Here is a 20179-nt window from a genome sequence, read left to right on the forward strand (position 1 = left end):
TTTTCCTTTGCCTTCCCCACACACCTGCACACACAGAGAGACACTGACATTCTCTTACCCTTCAACCATCCCCACCCCAAGCCCGGGTGGGTACCCTGGGCATGCTGCCCTTTCACCTGGAGTGGTGGGGTCTGGTGGAGTTAACAACAGAGTGCAAAACAAATCCCACTGCACACAGTAGATTTCAGTGGAATAAACTCTTGTACTGAAGAGTATTTTGATTATGAGACACAAATATTTGAAGCCTTCCCTTGGGAAAAAAAAAATTAGCTTCTTTGCATCCTCCAGCCTGCCTAAATCTTTTGGCACATTTCTGAATATTGCTGTGCTAATGAGGTAAGGAGCAGCTGACATCCAAATAAATTCCAGCAAGAAGTTCCAGTTTACTTTAAAGTCATTGACTCTCTTAGGAGGAGGTCAAGGCAAAGTTATTTGTCGTGGTTTTTCTTTGCTTCCTGTTTTAAGTTACCAAGTTCTTGTACTGTCAAAAAAACTGCTGACTTCTACCCCTCAGGTGTCTGGGCTAAAGTGGAAAATGAGCTGCTCTTTCTTTCCCCTCCTCTCTCCTCTCCTCTCTGTCTTCCTCCCTCTGTATGTTCTTTTGGGGTTGTCTGAGGGATAGGTACACAGCAAACAACCCCCAGAACATCCTTAAGGGACAGAAAATACAGATTTTACAGATTTTAAAATACAGCTGGGAAAGAAATTGGCCCTTTTAAGGCTTCCTGAATACAATAAGAATACAAGCACCCCAATAACACAGATGGACCTGGAGACCAGAGATGGACACTGGAACTTTCAGACCTCAGCCAGGTGGGATTTCTCACTGTCCAAGTTTTGATAGTGTTAAGATCTGACAAATTACTTTGATTTATTGTGACTACAGCCATACCCGAGACGCAGATGAAATTTGGGTTCACATGTTTACAAGCTTGAAAATGTGGATTACTTTTTTTCTTGAGTCATAAGTTTTTGAACAACTGTCTAAGACTCACAGAAAAGTCAGTGCAGAATAACTGCCCTGAATAAGTTAAAGCCTCTCCTGACCTCACTACTAAAGTATTTGAGGCACTAAATGAAACAAGGCATAAGAGAAGGAAAAAAAAAAGGTTCTGTGGACATGCTACAGCATCTCTTATCTTCACAGCCTGAAGAGGGTGGAGCACAATTAGCTCATCTGTGAGAAATTTGGGGCAGGCAAGAAGCTTCAATCAGTATTACATTCAGCTCCAGACCAGGATCCTGCTGTCCCATGCGTGGCAGCTTAGAAAGCATCAGCTGAGCAGGGGAGCTCATTGCTGCAGGAGGCTGTGGTGGCTGGAGAAATGAGTGGGATCCAGAGGGGATAAGGACACATGGAGAATAGATGCCAACAGATGCCCTGGTGGTGATCAGGTTCAAATCAACCTCAGCACTGACGACTTCCTGAACAAGGAGCAGGTAGCACAGGGAACTGTCAAACCTGCAGTGCCCCATTCTTCAAACTTTCTCCTATATTGAACATCAGAAGGAAAGCATACAGATTTTGCTACACAGATTTTGCACAAGGACAGTTTTCAGCTGCCTGTCTGTCCAAGAAGTGACACTGCTCCTGAATGACTCCCTCACCCTCTGCTAGAATGGGGTGAAGCTTTCAGCTTTGGTGTAGGTTCATGTCAAGCCTCAGGATGCATTCTCACCCAAAATGGGTTTTTTGAGGAATGGAAGCAGAAAGAGATATTCCCAGGCAGCTGGATGTGAGAGTATTTCAATATCCGCTCATCCAAGCTTTAATCTCTAAATTGCAAAAACATTACATTATTGATTGATCAGACATCAATCCAACAGGAAATTTAATTAAATTAAATGTGTCACTGAGCAGTCCTCACACTGTCACGTATAAATCTTTGGAAATAAGTAGACAAAGACAGAAGCGATTGATACTATGTTCCCAGTTCAATTTATCCCCCACCATTTTATTTTCCCACTGATCCCCAGTGTGCTCACAGACCCACAGGGGCACAGCCTCATCTGCAGGGTATCCATCTGATGCACTGCAGCATCAGAGCCCTCCATGTCCACTGCATGTGGGTATTTACAGCTGAATAGGCTCAAACCAGATGGCTCTGGGGAAACAACCTTATTTCAAGGCACTGTTATGGGGCTGCCCTTCACTCAGCACTGCTCCTCCTTGCAGCAGATCTGTCCCCATAGGCAGGAGGGTCCCAGAGAAAGGCTGAGAAGTCCCTTACATTAAATAATTTATTCCTGGGCTGAGCATTTTGCAGCATCCAGCAGTGCCAGAGTCCCCACCAAAGTACAGACATGTGTGGGTAATAGCAAGGTGCTGAAAGGGATGATTAAGAAAAAACTCTGTACCACAACTTATTTGGAGTACTATAAATCATTACAGCTGACTGAATAACACAAAAAGAGATTAAGAAATATTTTCTCCAATTCATTTCTGAACAGCAGTGGGTTTGGTTTGCTGTCACTTATGACAGGATGATATTTACTGTAATTTATTATTACCATTGCTGCTATTCCAGCGGCCACTGTCTATTCATGAGAAAGTTTAAGAAGCCAAGAAGTTCATATAGTTGGTTTTTTTTGGGTTTTTTTTTGTTTTTTTTTTTTTTTTTGCTAAAGTGTTTTTTCTACCTGACAGGGTGTTGTTTTTTCCCCAACATCTGTTATTCGCCTTCCCAAGTGCCAGTGTCCTGAGGGGAAACCAAGGGCCCGCACGTGACTGCGCTCACGCACTGGGGGACGGGGAAGAGCAGAAGGGAAGGAGTCAGCAAATGGTGCTGGGTGAGATGTCTTTGCTTTCAATGGAGCATGGGGAAGGAAGGAAGGGAAATCCAAATCAGTATTTACAGGCATAAAAATCCAGCACTAAGCATTTTGCAGAGAGAAGGAAAACAAGCTTTGGGTTACCCAGGTGAGTGGTACCCACCACGCTCACCATGGAGGGTACAGACTCCTGTAGACTCTCTGCCTCTCTGTCTGTCCAGCACCAAGCTGCATATGAGTGGTGCTGCCTTCAGAAACCACTTGAATTATTTCAGGGTTTACTTCCTCTAATCTTACCAAATCCAAACTCCAATTCCATTTCTTGAGAGCCGTCCTCAAAACAAATACTGAGGTAATACCAATTGGCTTGTGACTAGATGTGAAAATAGAGCTGTCTCAGCACGGAGTCCCACAGACAGGGCACAGATTTTCGCTGTCTCCACCTCCCACTTGCAGCACAAGTACAATTTTCATGCCTCTGTCAGAAGTGCCAACCTGGGGAAGTTGCAATGAGCAAGCAAGGAGAGGAGTGATGAATTAACTTGACAACAGGAATTGCTGCTGATAAATCTCTTTAGAATTTGATCCATAAAGGTTTGCTTCTCTGTGGTCCATGATAGGGGTGGCAGTTTTTGGGGTCTCCAGCAGCACTTGGTGTGTGTTTCAGCTCAGATGCATATCTGCTTTGCAAAGGAAAATCCCCACTGCACAGAACAGAAAAAGTCAGCTCAGCTGCATGGGGAAATGGATCTGGAACTGCATTTAGAGGCAGTGATTTATATATAAATTATAAAGTGTGTCAATTCCAGACACCCATTTATATGGAGTTTGTCAGATCCAGCTCTGGAACGTGTATTGCCTGCAGAAACCATCGGGAAAACCTAAGAGGCTGCTTTAAACCCTGGCGTGTGAAAGGCCCCAAACCAGGATTTAATGGATTAGTAAGGCTGAAAAGGACCATCACAGTCATCTGGTTTTGCTTCCTATGTAACACAGCTGAAGAACTTCACCCACTCATTTCAGCATCAAAGCCATAACTTCTGCTGAAGCTATTGCATAGCTTTAGAAAGACACTCACTCTTGATTTAGAGACTGAAAGCAATGCTCAATCCACCACATTCCTAAGCCAAATGTTCCAGCCATTAACTACTCTTGCTATTAAAAAGGCACACTTTCTGGGCAATTTTATCTAGCAGCAGCTTCATACAGTCAGATCCTGCTCCATCCTTCCTTGCTGCATTAAAGAGCAGGTTACAGTCAGGTTTAAGTTGTGTGGGCTGTCCTGTGAAACACTGCATATTTTCTCAGACAGTCTTGGAAATACACCACTTGAGAAGATTTATGAATGCACAAATTAATTAACAATATCATTTGCAAGAGCAGAACCAGAAAAAATCCCCTCTCTTCTGATAAAAACTTCTGTGCATTTTTGTGTGTATATCTGTGTTTTAGTTTGCTTTTAAACTAATGACTCTGAGATGATATGGACAAAGAGACACAGGTAAATATGTGTCACACAGATCTCTCCCCCAGAACATTAGTAGAGGCATAATTCTGTGCATCAAAGCACAGTCTGTGTCACATCCAGCACAGACACTGAACAATGTCCCTTTAGAAAGGGCAGAGGGTGAGAGTAGCTTTATGACACTATTGATTTATTCTGTGCCTGCAGTTAAAAACTATACCCAGACAGACAATAAAAATAACTGCTCTAACCATATAACAGCTTCCTGCTCCTAAAATGGATTTTACACTTAAAGGCATGGAAGGCTTTTCTTTTTTTCCTTAAGTTTCAATTATGACTTTTTTTCTGAATAAATGGAAACGAGAAATTGTCATAACTGGTTTAATTCTGATGTTGTGCTTTTTTTTTCTGCTTGCCTCTGTGTTTAAAAAGGCCAAGATTATTTTCCCATTGCAAAGTTGTATTGTAAGTGCACTAGTAGGCACAGTAACCTGGCATTAATCAGGTCAGATAATTTGGTGCACAACTTCTATAAGAAGAAATGGGCAATGGTAGTTTGGAATGGATGTATCATAAGAAATAAAATTGATTATAGACTGTGTGGTCAAGAGGATGAGCTAGGATTGAGGTTGTGACCTTAGATTTGAATGATAAAATAATATCTTGAGCAGCAGAATCATCTCCTAGAAAACCTATTTTCACCCCAAGGACTCCATAGCTTTGCACACTGAGATTTGGGCAAGCAGCATTTTGCTACACAACAGGTTCCTAACAGGCTTCTATTGTAATTAGCCAGTTTCCATGATAATAGGGAAGGAATTTAAAAATGGAAGCCCTAGACTGTGTGGACACGAATGGATCAATGAAATGTTTAAAGACCATATAAGCCTCCCTTAAGGTCTTTATCAAGATCCCTGAAACTCCTGAAAGAAATGAAGATGGCAGGACAACGGGTCTGTGAGTTGGCACCAGAGGCAGCTGCACAGGTCCTGTGTCTCTGTTAGGACAGTTTTGGCTAGGGGAATTATTGATCTGAAACTTGGGCTTTTTTTTTCAGATTTTTGTCAGCAGGGCCAGGTCTCTGCTTCAGTTTATCAGTTCACAAAGCAGAACCCATAGGCACAAAACACAGACTGTGAGGTGACACAAATGAAGGCCCAGAATAGAAGGGAAAATCCCAAACTATAGGAAAGACAGTGTGAGACAGGATGAGGAGGTCAGGTAGAGCAAGGAGAGATGTGCACCTCAGCCTGTTTCTCTGCAGAATGGAGATGAGCAGCCTGGGTGCATGAGGCCAGACAATAAAGGAAGAGAGCATTGGGCTGGAAAAAAATGCTCAGAAAAGGAAAAAAGAAAAGGAGGAGGAATCTGCTATTGAGGTGTCATTCCCTTTCCATAGGTTTTATGATTTGGGAGATACTGCCTGAATGACACATAATGCGAGATACTGTAATGTGATCTCCTGTCCCTGGAGATGCTCTCAGAAATCAGATTATTACATGAGCATGGCTTTTATAAAAGTGAGCAAACATTGTAATAAATGAACTCAAAGAGTGAGAAAATCAAGATTAGACTCTTCACATTTGGCCGGAGGATTTTTTCCACTTACTTATGCTCTGTGATAAAGCTTAGATGCATTAATTTCCTTGCTTTAAAATTGGCTTATTGAATATGTTTGGAAGACATTTTTGTTTTAATCTGTAAAAACATACAAATAGGAATGTTTACACAGAAAATGACCCTGTGGAAATTGTATAATTCCACCCTGAAGAGAGAAGACTTTTTTCAGTTTTGTTTTCACGTGTCTTTTTGGTCATTCTGGAATTGAAAACTTTATTTCTTGCAGGGGAGGTCATTGTCTGCTGAAAGCTTCATGGACATGACACTGAAAACATCAGTCTGATTTCTCTGATTTTCATGTAATGGTCAACAGAAAATATCTAAGATGGGAGTTAAAATTTTCCTTTCAGTTACAGGTCCATTGTTAATCTTCATTGGATCTTCAACTCCTCTGGACAAGCCAGGATCTGGCCCTTAAATTCTTACACACAGCTCCTCCCTCACCCAGGATTTGTCACACAATTTCAAGAGCACAATTTCCCAATGAATCACTCCTTTCTGTTCCTTACACCTCACTTTTATTTTTATTACTTTTTGGGAGCATGATTGTTTTACAGCCTTTCAATCATCAGCCTCTTCTGAGGGGTCCAAATGTTTAAGCAGTTTCAAACTCATGTGGTTTTAGCACTCAGCTCTCAGAGCTGTTTTTCCACACGGTGCTGTGGGACCCCTGTGCAAAGACATCACGGATGGCTCCCAAATCCCACCTGCATGGATGGCTGCTCTCCACCTCCCTCCATGCCTGCATGGCTCAAGAGCAGCTCAGACAGGACCAGCTTTAAATGGGGCTCATGGCCCATTGAAGAAGGTTGCACCAGAGTTTTGTCAGCCTGTGGTGAAATCTTCACCCTTCTGGCTGGGATGCTTAACTGGGAGAAGAATTTCTCTCTGAAAGCCCCAACAGCTCTGCAATGTTGGAAAAAATCTTTATGGGGGAGTGATCCCTTCTGGTGCTTTTCAAAGCCTGTTCTTCAGAGTAGCAGATATATTTATATTGGAGGTGGGTTGCTAAGTACAGTAACTACTCCACAGGAGCCAGGCACAACAAACCAACTCCTCAGGTTTGATGCTGTGCTTGAGCACAGCTCCATGAGTGTGGATGGCTCCACAGCTCAATAAGTGTGACAAAACATGAATCCTGAGTAGGGAATTATTTAAGGTAGCTGTGGCATCTGAGGGTTTGTGCAGTGAAGATGCTCTGCAGGAGCTGGTCTCTCCCAGAAGTAATGAATAGACTGATGAGTTTTATCAGGGAAGGGAACCATTCTTGGTGTCTGCTGGTACAGGTCAGAACACTGGGTATGTCTTTGGTGACACTATAGATAATGAGTCATGGAATAATGAGTCATGGCCTAATCAAAGGGGAAAAGGCCATGTCTTACCTGGTGTGGCCCCACATTTTAGATTTACTACATTTATGCAATGTGAGCACTCCAAAAATTTATGTCAGAACCAAATCTTAGAACTTGTCTGGTTCTGGGATTTTATGCTACATCTAGGAGCTTGTTTCAGCATTGCTTTCTGGGGGATGAAGCAAATGCATTCTGCCTCATCCATTCCCCCTAAAACAGCAGTGAAAGAGAAGCAGGTATGTTTCATCTACCTGCATTTCCAGCTGAAAGTTTTGTTTGAGAAATAAACAGGCTGAACAGAAAAAATAGGAGATAAAACTGAGAGATCTGAGTGGCTGTGACTGTTTGTAACTTAGTGAGCTGGTCTTTGAGAAGTGCTCTGTCCACTAGCTGGATGCCAATTGCCAAGAGATGCTATCAGTTGATTAAAACACAGCCTGCCAGCTTCCTGCTTGATAAAACTAAGTACAATCTGATTGGGAATTCTCAAATCCATTACAGAATGGCTAGTCCATCACTTAAATCAGCGTACACCACTTCCCCATGAATCATCAACATACTTTGGTAATATATTTGCAGCAGCTAAACCCTGACAAAAACACTGACAGTTCGTCAAAAAGGTCCCTGAGCTCCGGATCCTGGGGGTGGGAAATGGCAGGACCGTGAGGGTTTCCTGTTGTTCCCTGCTCAGCTGGGTGAAGGTCATTTCCTCTCCTCTCTCACGCAGAAGAAGCTGAACCCTCAACCTTTGAAGGTGTGTCCGTGAGCTCCCAGAAACAACAGCCAGCCCATGCAAGGAGCCCTCTCCTGCAGGGCCACTCTGACAAGGGTCACTCCTCAAAGAGGAGGGCTGGTCTCTACATTTGCCTCCTGGCAGTTAAATAAGTTAATCCCAGGCTGAAGAGGGAAAAAAAAAAAGCCATCATGAACTATTACAAATCAGTCTTACACTTTATTTCTTCTGCATGCTGTAACACAGTTAAAAAAAAAAAAACAAAAAAACCAAAACCACCAAAAACCCAAACCCAGGGCTGCAGAGCCAGGCCAGCATTCCTGCAGAGGAAGGAAGGGGCATGCTGCCAAACCATTAAGGATAATCCACTAGCGGGTTGAAGTGTTTAAAAAAAGCCCTCTTTTGTTGGCTTTTTGGAGAGTTTTATATCTGCTGAGTTGGAGGTGAGTGCCCAGCCCCAGATACACAGGGTTTGAACATCAGCTGCAATGTAGCCTTGATCATCCCATTGTGATAGATGGAAGTGTTATTCAAGGAATTGCTGTGAGACACTTGCTAGCTAAGTAACAACACTGAAATACCAGAGAGACAAGTCAACCCCAGTAAAACCATAAAATCTTCATTCCTTAGCAGAAATAAAACCTTAAGAGGGGAACAAACTGATGCAAAATCTGAAGAAAGTGAGCAAATGCAATAAAATTTGGAGGCCATTTATTACTTATCAGGTAAACAGCAGATTATAATGAAATAATGAAGCCAGAAAGATAAGTTCTAATCATAGGAATTCTCAGATAATGCCTTGATAGGTGCTGTTATCCTCCAACTCCACCACTTCTCATCCATATCCTTTTGCACTCTCTTTCCATATCCCTCCCTTGATTCTCCTTCCACTTCTTTTTTTTTTTTTTTTTTTTTTTTTGTTATAATTAAACATTGTAAGATCTACTTGTGAAATGGATGGATAATACAACACTTTCTTGTAAAATGTCAATACATTATCTGGTGTAAAGTCAGTGTAACTCCATCTCTGGTCTCAATACATTTTATTTACAAGAAAATGAATAAGCAGAAGACAAATATCTGCTGTTTGCCCAGTTCCAAAAACATAAACTATAACATAAGGGGTTGTTTGTGCTCTCGCTTAAACTGCTGGGAGTCAGGGATGTTTCTCCAGAGCTGAGACTGACTTGGAATAGGTGAAGTAAAGCAGAGATTCACAGGCACAGTTTCTTCATTTAAATTAGCACAAAGTGAGAGGACAAAGAGGCTCCCAAAATTCTGTCCTTGTGGTTCAAATTTGAATATATGTTTTTAAAGCTGGCCAAGCAACTGAAATTAAACCTCAAGTAATTAAGTTCCAGTAATTTGAGCAGAAAGTAGTCCTGGGAAAGTTAGCAGGGTGGAAACACTATGATGAAGAAGATATATTGGAATTTTTTTGTGCCATTCCTATCACATCAGAAGTCCATAAAGAGGAAATTTAGGGTAAGTCAAGAGTTTTCAGTCTGTGGTGTGCAGACCCCAAAGGTCCATGGACCAAACCACACAAGCAGCTGGTTTGGTGGTGTGGTGTGTTCCCACCTGAAGTTTTCAGTATCTCTTCAAGTTTTCTGTACAGAACCGTGACACTGCTCCAAAGTCTCCATCCTCAGGGGTGCTGCTGCTTTCTTCTCAAACTCACGTGGCTTTGCTCTCTGCTCCTTACACCCACCAGCAGTCCTGGCTTACCTCCTGCTGCTGCAGAAACTTTTGGCCTCCTCATGGTGCAGATCTATAAGCAGTGTGATCTCCTCTGCATCCAGGCATCACCACTCCGGGTCTTCTGGGAGACTAAGGTTGGAAATTGGAAAAGGGATCACAAAAAGTGATAAAAGTAGGAGTAAAAAAGATCAGCAGCAAGGAGGAACAGCTACAGAAGACCAGGCAGTTACTAAACAAAAAGGAAAATGAGCCAGGAAAAGCCTTGGTGGAAGAAAGAGAAGTAGTGGTTCAAGAGCTGCCAGTCACCAGCAAAAAGGGTGTTACATAAAGCAGATGACCCTTCCTAAAGCACCAGCCCCACTCCAGGCTGGTATTGGAGCTCTGGGAAGTTTGACATCCTTCCTCTTGCAAAGCAGGGTGACAGGCACCCTGAAGGACTTTGTGGTGGTGTGGCTGCCCCTTGGGTCAGAGCAGTGTGTCCCACCAAGCCCTGGCTTGCTTTTGGAGAGAACTCCCCACTGGCTCTCCTCTGGAAGGAATATGTGTGCATTGAAGCTGCTCTGCAGCTGGACCAGTGTCCAAATGGAGACAGCCAAGAGATTACTACAAAACTACCCCAAAGGGAGACCCCAAGTGTAGACAGAGCTGAAGCATAACCCAAGAGAAACAAGGCTACTATCAGTTGCCTTAAATTCACTCAATATACCTGGTAGTAAACTGTTGGGGATTTAGAACATAAAAACGTTGAAAACAGAATTTTTTTGTAACATGCTGCTATTTTAGGTCATATTGTACCTTCAACATTTGCACACACTTCAGCTAACATCAGTGTGATCTGTACTTAACAAACAGTGAAACACACAGTGTGCCCAATGATGACTGAATTACTCAGGAGGAACTACAATTGATAAGACAATGATTTATGGACCTATTGTTTTCTAGGTTCTTGTAAATAATCCTAATTGGTGTTAATCATCCACCCTCTGCTTTGTGTTATCACCAAGCAAAGTACACTTCCTAAGAAGCTATTTAGGGCCATAATCCTTCTGAAAGGCAAGACAGCTATTGACTTCCACAGGCCTGCACTGAGGTGCTCAACCAGGGAAAACAACTCTGGAATATGAGCAAAACACATCACACTGTCTTACCATGCTTGCACTGAGATTTTTCAATAAACTCTCCGTAAATTCAGCATGTCCCAGTAATCCCTTCTATGTGGGCTTCATGCAGTGGCTCTCCAGCCTTTCTCCCAGCTCAGAAATGTACCACACAGGAGGTTCATTTGCTGATGTTTATTTACTGCCAGTGTGCAACTCCTGCCTGCATCCCCTTGGCATGGGCTGGCTGTGTCAAACCTGACAAAGGCTGCTTTGGAAGAGCAGACACCTGCACCAGGACCTTGTGTTTTTCTCTCTCTGATTTTATTGTTGTGCCTGAAAGAGTGCTTTGATCTTTTGGTGCTTCACTGTTTGTCACTCCATGCCCTTGTCACGAGGGAGCTGTGGCACTCAAGACCCCCTTCCCTGCTGGTTTTAGGTGTAAGGTTTGGTGGGCTCATTTCTAGCACAGAGATGAGCTTGGCTTTAACAGGTCTGCACTTTAAATAACACTTAAAACAGCATTCTAGAAGGTGCAGTCACACACTGCTTGCTTATGGAAACTACAAGGAAACCAGACAGCTTTTCAATTTGTGTATCAAAGAGAAGGAGATTTACACATAAAAGGGTGAATTATTTTGATTTGTAGTTTTCAAGCCACTATACATTCTCCAACATAAGTGCTCCCTTGTCTCAGCTTTCTGATAGTTCATATCAGGTTCAGTGGCCTAGATTTTCAAAAGTGGTAATTTTGGAGGCCAATATTCCTCAGTGCCAACTCAAGGTGCCTTAAAGAGACCAGATATTGTTAAGATTCTCTGTATCTTTGGCAAATAGGGCCATTTTAGCACCTCTCAAACTTGACACCCCAAGGTGACAGTGTGAACAATCCTCAGGGGTGGGTTGGCCTCAGGAATAAAGCTTTCCCCCACCACACCATCCTTTCCACTGATACCACATCATAGCATCATACCCCCACCACCATTAACGATTCCTGCAGAGTCAACATCACCAGTCCTTTTTGACATTCTCAACCACCAAATATCCTAAATAACCTGCAAAAAGAGCTCATTTCCTCAGCTATTACATCTTTTAAGTAGCTATAAGAGAAAAGTCTTCTAAGGCATGAGGCTGGATAGCCAAAATCTAGCTATATGGTATTTGAGGGAGAGGAGGGGACAAACCCTATCCCATTATCTGCATTATCCCGTTACCCTTGGATGTCTTCCATGTACTTGGAAAAGCAATGCCCCATTCTTGAGGCTTCACATTGCAGCCACTGCCTTTTTGGCAGAAGAAGGGTGGATGTGGCTCCCTTCAAAGTCAATCAATGTCACATCTTTAATCAATCTAGAAGGTCACCACTGCACTTCCATCAAAAAAAGTTGGGTACAATTCTCGCTGAGTCCTGATTGTTTGTGGGGAACTCAGGTTGCAGTGGGTGTTGGAAAAAGTCTTTTCTGGCCCTTACCTCAGCACATCTTCTATTCCTAGGTTCTTTGTAAGAGTTAAGATCCAATGAGAATTGTACCCAGGACTCTGAGATACAATGGTGCAGGAGGATGTACAATGAAACGTCAAAATACACCAAAGTGACTTAGCTTTGTGTTTCTTTATGGCTGTGAACACATCCAGTTTTGCTGTGAGGTTCAAAAAGCTTAGGGAGCTTTTGTGTGAAGGCAGGTCACATTTTGAGCAAGCTTACAATGATTTCGAGTTTCACATTACCTGTATCCTTGAAATACTACTGTTCATCTGGGATGTCTGTGAGTGGTCACAAAACAGAAGTCTATTGTGTTTCGGGGAACTGTGACTAGGAGGGAGGACCATGGCAAGGCATGTGTCAAAAACACTCAAACCTGAAGTCAGGACCCCTTACACAAACACACCCATCAATTCAAAACACTGAATCTGTTAAGCCAGAAAATTCTTCCTCCAAGCTGGAGTAATTTCATTTCCATCCTGGAACAATTGGAGCAGGATCCAAAGCCCAGTAAAGTCAAGGGTAGAATTTCCATTGATTTCCAAGGAGCCTGGAACAGATCCTAGATCACATTGTCACTGCAGCAAAACCCAGCCGTGTTGCAGTGTACCCACCTGCTCTCCAAAGTCTCCGCTCTGGCCGTTCAAATCCATTGCAGGTACAATCCAGGTTATTCCAGCATTTACTTGGTGCAAGGCTAAATAAATACTGTTTTATGAAAATCAGCAATACTGCTCCTCGTTAGTAAATTAGGCTAACTAATGCACCTTTTATTAGGACAATTTGTCTCCTTAAGTCAAAACCAAGTGTCAAAATCCCTATTCTATCAATCAGTCCGGTGTCCTCCTGCACCAGCTGTGAACTAGGGCTGGCTAAAGGCATACAGAAAAAGTGAATGAAGACCTTACAATGTTTTTTCATGAGGTACTTAGGCTTCTTACAATAATTCAACAAGATCTGGCTAGGTAAGGGATCAACAGCTTTTATGTACACAAGAAAGAAAGAAGGGAAGAAGGAAAGCAAAAATGAAGGCAAGCAAAAAGGGAGGAAGGAATTAAGGAGGGGAGGAAGACCCTCTGTTTCATTTATTAATATTTCATATTGGTAAGTCACAAAGCCACAAAAACACAAAAACCTTCTTTAACCTTTGCCTGTTCTCTACAAAATCACTCACCTACAAATTAAAATCCTATCCAGACATTGCTGAAATCACTTTCTTAGGCAGTTCTGTAATGTAAATTGTTCTGCACACTAAGAAATTATTTGAAAAATAAGACGCAGAGATTTTTTCCTTGTGTGCAAATCAAACCAGAGAGGAATTTCTGGGAAGAGCAAATAATCTTCTGCAGCCAGTACTAGAATAGGTGCCCTAAACAAACCTCCAGAAGGAGCATAATGAGGCAATGATTTATTGCGTGCTATGCAAGTCTCACTGCTGTGAGTGTGTTGTAAGAACCAGAGAAAGGGAGAGGCAGTAATCATGCAGCCTCCTCCTCCTCCTCCTCGTGTGTTTCTGGATATTACCTGCTCAGGATATGAGTGTGAGACAGGGCTGCAGCCTCCCTGAGCTGCAGGATTGGCAAAGGATCTTTGTGCTGAAATATCTTGTCTCGTATTTACGGCACCATCTCCCACTGCCTAAAAAAAATAAATTAAAATCTGCATATGGATATTCTGAAACTTTGCACAAATATAAAATGTCATTCGTGTTGGATGTGTTATTGCTCGGTGTGTTCCAAAAAAGGATTTTCAGAAATGTTGCCATCAGCAGGTAGAATCCTGGATATTTCAGAATGAAGGGTAAAACTTCCCTTGGCTGCAAAAGGGGCAGCATTTTACCTATGAATTAGGGACTAAATACAGACAACAAATTCTACCCACAGAAATATTTGTAAGAAAATCTTGGTCCTGAAGTACTAGAAGCAATTAAATGAAGAGCAGAAATATGCCATGTAACCAGCATTGCACCAGTCAATACAAATCAACATGAGCCTGACCCTGTATGTGTTGTATTTGCAATTAGCTGGGCTTTTTTACAATTTAAAATTCATTTTGGTTCTTGTACTGACTGGCAGTTTGCTTGCACTTATACCCATATTCCTCCCAATTTCTCCAATTTAAAATACAAAAAAAAAAAAAAAAAAAATCCCCACAACTAAGATTTAGTCTTCAACTGTGTCTGGTAAGTTATTTATCATAAATAAACATGGAAAAGATTACCTGCAGACTACTTGTGCTCAACTTCCCCCCTATCTTCCCCCTGCCCCAAAAGGCTAAATCAGTGAAATAAATTAATTGTTATGAATTATTCAGCTCTACCTGTGGCAATGAAAAATAGCAAGAGCATTAGGATTCTTCTTTGTGTACTAACCCTCTAATTTATAGAGAATGCATATTAATAAAACACAGGATATTCATCAATATTCAAGTCACTGGCTGCCTGACTATTTAATCTAAAATTACCAGCCAGCTCAAAATTCTTACTAGTTAATCATGTAATCTAAGCCATTCTGATATTGATGGTTAACATTAATTGCCCAACTGCCATTTATAAAAACCTCTCCTACATCTTGCCTTTGCCTGGCAGACAACCTTTGACACATTTAACTTTTCAAACAAGCTGGAGTAGGTCAGCTCATCCAGCCTGTTCTCCAGCCCAAAATGTTTGTTTGCTTCATTCTCATGAAAGGGATATTGTCTCCTGTTGTGGTTTTGCTCTTGAACATAAACAGTAAAAACTGTCCTTCATTATAAGGATCCTTGATACTTTCCCCTCGTGCTGCAGATGTTCTGCAGGTGGAGAGAATAACTAGCTGGATTTTGTTGTCTGCACAGATTGTGTCATCCTTTATAATGGAAACAAAAGTGTTCAGATCAGGAAGGCCAAAACAGTCTCATCTGCCAGCCTTGTACTCTACAAAAAGCCACCAGCCACAGATTTCCTCCCCTAAACCTGACTTCACACTCCAAAGGGGATGGCGGGCAAAGAGCAGTGACACCTTCAGACATTGCCAACTTCTGCTGCATGACCTGATCTGCACAAATCAAGGTGAAAACATAAGAACTGGGGGGAAATTCTCATGTGATAAAACTTAGCCAAAGTTTAGGCTCAAACTCCGAAACTTATCATACCAATAAGAAGTGATGATGAAGGGGATGGCAGTGACATCTTCCTGAAGCAATGCACCTGAGCCTGTCTTGGTACTTACCATCTGAACTTTTTTTCTATTCTTTTTTTTCCTTTTTATTAACCTAATCAAATTAAAGTTTAAAAAAAATACAGAAAAAAAACCCCCAAAACTCCACAAGCAAACAGAAACCTTTCAGTTATTCTAACAAAAAGGTTAGGATTCTGGAAGTTAACTGCAAATCAGCAAACCTGCAAAGAACTCAGTATAGCAGAAACTTCAAACTACAAATATATAGAGTCATGTAAGTGCTACTGTATAATTAAAAAATTATTTTTAAAAACAACACTCTTATCCATTTCAAATGACACCCTTGGGTCATTTAAACTGAAATTTAAGTATCGTGGAAAAATTTTGCAAAAAATGGGGTATTTTTGAGTAAAGAATAGTTTTCTCTGTAATACAGTAATTCTCTGGATTGAGAGAAATTGTTTGCATTCTATGATTTTGCCCCTCTGGAATCCAGGAGCAACCAAGAAGTTAAGAAGTGTATGTTCCCATGAAGTGAGGGCTGCTGAGCAATGCCTGCTCAGATAAGACACGTGGCGTTGCTTCTACTCCCTGACTACTCCAGAGCAAAATCATCCTTCTGGCCTTGAGACTTATGTAGGGGAGCCCACCGCCCATCCCAGCTGTGTTAATAAGAACTTGAACCTGGATGTTTGCAGAACGCAAACCCTCAGCGTGCAATAGAAGCGTCTCCCAGACCGTTTCAAAAGTCCAGTAAACGTTTGCGGAGGATGTTTCGCAGCCCTCGCGCAGGTCCCGGCGGCGGCTCGGCGCGGCTTCCCCGCGGCGAGCTCCGAGCTGCTGAGAGGGAACAACGTGCTGACAGCAAGGAGAAAATGATGACTGCACGGTGAAACACGGCCTCAGAACAAGCAAAGACTAAATAAACTCTCAGCATACCTCGGTAATTCTTTGTGGCACAAAGAGTGGCTTGGGCCTTGTCTGAGCTGGGCTTTTACCTAAGTTGGAAAACCATGCTTAAATTAAATTTAAAGACCATTCTTCTTAAAAGCACTTCTACAATGCTTTGGCTGGACAGTGTATTTTTCTAACCAATGTTTACATAGTTTGACCCATTTTCACTTCTTTGCTTTAGCTGAAACTATTAATTAAGCTATTTAAAAATTAAATTGAGTATATGCCTGCCTTGGACTGGATTTCAGGCTTCATTTAATTGTTGCTTCTTGTCCTGAGTTTGGCTGTGAGGGTGTGTGAATCTGTCTCCATTTGGAAATGAACACAAAATTACAAATATATTTCATACAGACTATGAGATTGAGTAAAATACTGAAGACATGCCCTGCTTTAATTGTTTTAATTGTTTGGGATATATCCCCATGATATTGAAAAATTACATCTGCAAGAAGCATGATGACATGAGTCCAGTGTAGCTCACTGTGGAAAGCTGTGCAATTTTAAATGGCTGAGGTGGTGTTAGAGATATAAACCAAAGTTCAATTTTTGTGAGCGCAAAAACAGTCACACATTACATTTCTTGTGGTTTATATGCCACAATCTTGCTGGTCTTTTGAGTGGAAAATATGCCTAGAAATTAATGAAAAGGGGAAATCTCTATTTTTCTATTTGCAACTGTAATAATTCAGGGCTTTCTCTCATAGAGAGGCCAATGCGCAAACTGAAGTCTGATTTAGATTTTCCCATTGAATGGCTTTTCTGTACAGAAATCTCATGAAGACACACTGATTCTTTAAACTTCACTGTTGATGCTGAAATTATGCTGTGTGTCAAAATTGCATCAAACAACTACACTTATTTCCACCAGAAAAATTTGATTATTTCACTGTCATTTACATAACATTTTTTCCCCACTATAATGCTGACTTGGTAATTCCCTTAGGTCTGGACACCTCCAAGTAGACTTTTTCAGTAGAAAGGAAGCTTTCATTATATTTCATAATTTTTTTCCTCCTTGATTTGAAAGTTATAATTGGGTTGGAGAGATATTTGTTGCTAACTTCATGTTTTGCCAGGCTCCATGAGCAGCATCTTTTAATTTCTCTCTTTTCAGTGAACTTTTTGACTTGATAAAAGTGGCTCTAAGGTATTTTTACAAAAGAGGCCAACAGAGCCAGTTCATTTTAAATCCTTCTCTTTAAAGTATCTCATTTCCTTACTATTTCTTAATAGAGGCACTATCCTGCAATGTCATAAAGAATGCCGCAGTTGACTTCAGTGGGACCAGGATCACTCTGTACTGTAATTAGTTCTATATTTCAAAACATTAGAGGTCATTTTCTTCCTTTTTTTTAATCTGAGAAAAGAAAACATTTGGAAAAAAAAAAAGGCTTTCAAGTGTGACTGTCAGTAGAATGCTAAAAATAAGTTGCAGGCATTCCAGTTGCTACAATTTATGTTTCTAATGAAATTTTCCTCTACTCATTTACTGCAAATTTTTAATGTAAGCTTTTACAGCCATTGATTCAGTATCTTTAATCTTCCACCAATATTAGATAGAAATGGAACTAACTAGGGAAAATCTATCTGGTTATAAAGCACAGTGTCTATAAAGTTGTTCAGTTCATCCAAAACTGCTTTTTTTTTTCCCAGCGGGTTGGATAGGATAAAATTATATTTTGAAATACTGTTAATACTATTCTGAGATTAATACACTTGTAATTAATAATAAATTTAAAATATTATGATGCCTCTGGAGAAATCAAAGGATTCAGTGTCAATCACCCTGACTACCAGCACTGGGCAAGATCCCACAGCGCCAAGTTCTGGCTCTTTTAATTGCATTCAGCAGCAAAAGCTACTCCCTGAGACTGGTAGCAGAATTCAGCTCCAGCCCAGACCAGGGAGGGAGCACATAATTTCCAACTACTCATTTAGATGGGATCTGTCAGGGTTTGCATGAGCAAAGGCCTGGGAGCCAGTCTCACAGGGAGAAAATAGCTGAGCACCCACACCCCGGGTCACGGCCTCTCCATCCTTCCCTGTGCCAAGGGCTTGCCGCAGGCTCTGCCAGCACCACACTCCCTGTTTTGCAAAGAGGGCTGTGCTGCTTCACTGGGAGCTGTCAGGCTCCATCCCCTGCCCCAAGCTCCTTTCCCAGCCCCATAAACACCCTGGAGCAGACACCCTTTGTCCACACAGTCTATTTATAAAACCCCACTTCCAACATGTTTCGGCTGGTGTAGGTCAGCTCCACGGCTCCAATTATGGCAGCCAAGCTGTGTAGCAGGAAGGTGCAGCACCCGAAGAAATGGTTCAGGGCCAGTAACAACTTGACCCCAAGCAGCCCCAGCAGAGCAGCATGTCTGACCATGCCCGTCGAGCGGGGCAAATACGTGCTTTTCCCTCATGACCATCATGTCAGTGCTAAAAATATAAAGCACTTCGACCCTGCAAAGAGCTTGAGTGTGCCTTATGGACAGTCCCTTTAAAATCCACAGGTCTCTAAGGCAGAATGAAATCCCGCACCCACTGAAGCAAATGGAAAAACTCTCCTGCCCTGCAGGGTGCCAGGAGTTGCTTCCCAGGGCAGGAAAGTTAAGAACATGTGCAAGACTTTGGCAGGACAAGAGAACTATTTTTGGACACTGCTTATTCTAGGTATTTCTACTGTTCCCATTAACACTGTCCCAGAACACGTGGGAATCATTCATGCATTTGCTAATCTTGAAATGAGAAATGAAGGTTGCCCAAATTCCCTGGATGAGGAAGAGCAGCAGAGGCGGGTCTGTCTGCCTGGGGCTTGCTCCCGCACGCGGAGTCTGGCTGGGACATGGATACACTGTGAGGCCCACAGCAGCAGGGCACAGAGATGCAGACTCTGGACACCTCCTCTGCCATAACTGCCCATGTATTTACCCTTCCCACACCCTCTGCTCGGGCAGTAACAGATGAGCCCCATCAAACACCTGACGGTGTCTCTGCAGCTGCCACGCATGGACAGGCACTTCCACATCCCTATGGGAAAGCAGTGTGTATTCCTGCTCTGCTGCTGAGACCCAACCTGTGTGCTCCCCACTCCACTTACTTCTCATCATGCACAATTTCATGGCTGGGATGCACAGAAAGGTCCTGCTAGGATATGACTGGTTAGCTCCCACATTCCCAGGGCTTTATCCAGCAGCACATGCCAGTCTCTTGACAGAAAGGTCTCTGCTGCTTCCAACAATGGGTTAAAGTGCACTCTGCACTGGCCAGTGTGGTCAGGAGCAGTGGGGAGGTGAGCACCCCACATGGCCATGGCCATGGCTTGCCACACAAAGCACCCCAGACATGCACAGCGATCCTCGCCACCTCCTCTGGGCACAAGGAAGACTTAGGGGTTCCATGCACGTGCACGTGCATCTTTTCTCCTCCATCTCATCTATATCTGGCACAGGGAAGGGGTGTGATCTCCTGACAGTGTGAGAAAAAGTCTCTATTTATTCTGTCTGGAAGGGCGTTGTGCGCAGTGAGAGCATCTCAGCTCACGTGTGTGCTCACAGGAGACATCATTTGGGGTGCTCACAGAGGAGCCCTGGTGCATCTCCCTGACCATGGGGCTTTACCCACAGATCAAAGCCAGCAGTAGGAGAAATTACTTCAAATCTGTCCTGCCCCCTTCCAGCACCCTAATACTGTCCAGAAGAGCCAGTGCTGAGTTTCAGTGGGCTGGAGGTGTGGGCACAGGCTCCCTTCTGCTGACTCGACTGAGCCCCAGGGCCCCTCAGGGCTGGTGGTGACGGGGGCACTTCTGTCAGCACGCTGCAGAAACAAGTTAATTGACATATGCTAACCCACTGTT

General features: G+C 42.6%; 1 protein-coding gene across 3 annotated transcripts in view; it reads right to left on the reverse strand.

Moving 5' to 3' along the window:
* MAF (MAF bZIP transcription factor) overlaps positions 1-20179 on the reverse strand; it is a 185197-nt gene that overhangs the window by 113679 nt on the left and 51339 nt on the right. The window contains exon 3 of one of the 3 annotated variants that reach the window (XM_053986994.1): positions 8221-9772. The exons of the other annotated variants lie outside the window; for them this stretch is intronic. The gene's annotated coding sequence lies outside the window, so the exon portion shown is untranslated. Of the gene's footprint in view, positions 1-8220; positions 9773-20179 lie in introns of those variants that run through there. 3 annotated transcript variants of the gene reach the window in all.

Source organism: Vidua macroura, chromosome 11, assembly GCF_024509145.1.
Source record: "Vidua macroura isolate BioBank_ID:100142 chromosome 11, ASM2450914v1, whole genome shotgun sequence".
Taxonomy (NCBI): domain Eukaryota; kingdom Metazoa; phylum Chordata; class Aves; order Passeriformes; family Viduidae; genus Vidua; species Vidua macroura.